The 1258-nt window shown below is 26.3% G+C and overlaps 1 non-coding gene across 1 annotated transcript; it reads right to left on the reverse strand.

Annotated features, from left to right (window-relative positions):
- Positions 1187–1258, reverse strand: TRNAM-CAU. Its single transcript has one exon. It is a non-coding gene; the product is annotated as a tRNA-Met (tRNA).

Consider the following 1258-nt stretch of genomic DNA (forward strand, 5'->3'; position numbering starts at 1 on the left):
TAAGATAAACTGTCAAAAATGTACCTGAATAATTTTGTCGTTGACATAAATACATTCGAATTTTGTTATCGACAAAAATATCTAATATTAAATATGTATCTTCAAAAAATGTTTTAGAGATTAAATCTTGATGTGAGTTTTTTCAAGTATGATTAAAAAATGAGATATTTTTATTTTTAAAATTTGGTAATTTTTCGTTAAATATATATATTTTTTGTGACTTTTTTGTCAACAACCAATAATACTTTTTAAAAATCACAAAAAATATATACTTAACAAAAAATCACCAAATTTAAAGAATAAAAATATCTCATTTTTTTAATCATACTTGTAAAAATTCGCATCAAAATTCAATCTCTAAAGTATTTTTTGAAAAAAATATATTTAAAGTTAGATTTTTTATCGTGTTTTAAATTATTTAAGGGTATTTTGGTCGATAGAAAAATTTGAGTGTATATATTTTTTATATTTATATATTTTATATTTATTTATCTAAAAATAAAAGATTATGTTGTCATTTAAAATATTGTATATTAAAAGATATTTATTTATATATTAGGATATGTTTTGGTTTTGACGCATTTCATGTAACAGGATAGTATGATCTTGGGATATGGGGTCCGATCCTTATGGTCTAACCGAAAGGGTTCAATCCGTAAATCCCACATGGGGTGTAGAAGGTTTTGATCCTTTTATTCCGGGGGAATAGCCTCTCATCATATTGCAGCAGGGACATTGGGCATATTCTGTATTTATTAGAATCCATTAATGTTCTTCTTTTATATTAACCTTTGATTTTTATTTAATGAAATCTAATGGTGTATATAAATATAACGCATCCAATACATGCATAATTATTGTGTTTATTTTAGTCATACCCACTAAAATGTAAAAAAGTAAAAATCCATCAAAATATTGTGTAGCATAGCAAGAACCAAGAAAATAACCAACAAAAAGAATTAATGTTGTATATTGAGGCAAAGTTTAGTGTAGATTTGTATTCATACTTGTAAGTAGAATTGAGATTTTAATTTACCACGTTAAAGTTTATAATAACAACCATGTTAGAGTTTAAAAAAGAATGAGCTAAGTCTATATAATTACACTGACATAATATATACTTCATCTGTTTGTGATGGAAATGTGAAATAAAACAAAAGAAAAAAGAAATGCAGAAGCCACTCTTTATCAGAGCCAGGTTTCGATCCTGGGACCTGTGGGTTATGGGCCCACCACGCTTCCGCTGCGCCACTCTGAT

The sequence above is a fragment of the Arachis ipaensis genome, chromosome B06 (genome assembly GCF_000816755.2).
Source record: "Arachis ipaensis cultivar K30076 chromosome B06, Araip1.1, whole genome shotgun sequence".
Taxonomy (NCBI): Eukaryota; Viridiplantae; Streptophyta; class Magnoliopsida; order Fabales; family Fabaceae; genus Arachis; species Arachis ipaensis.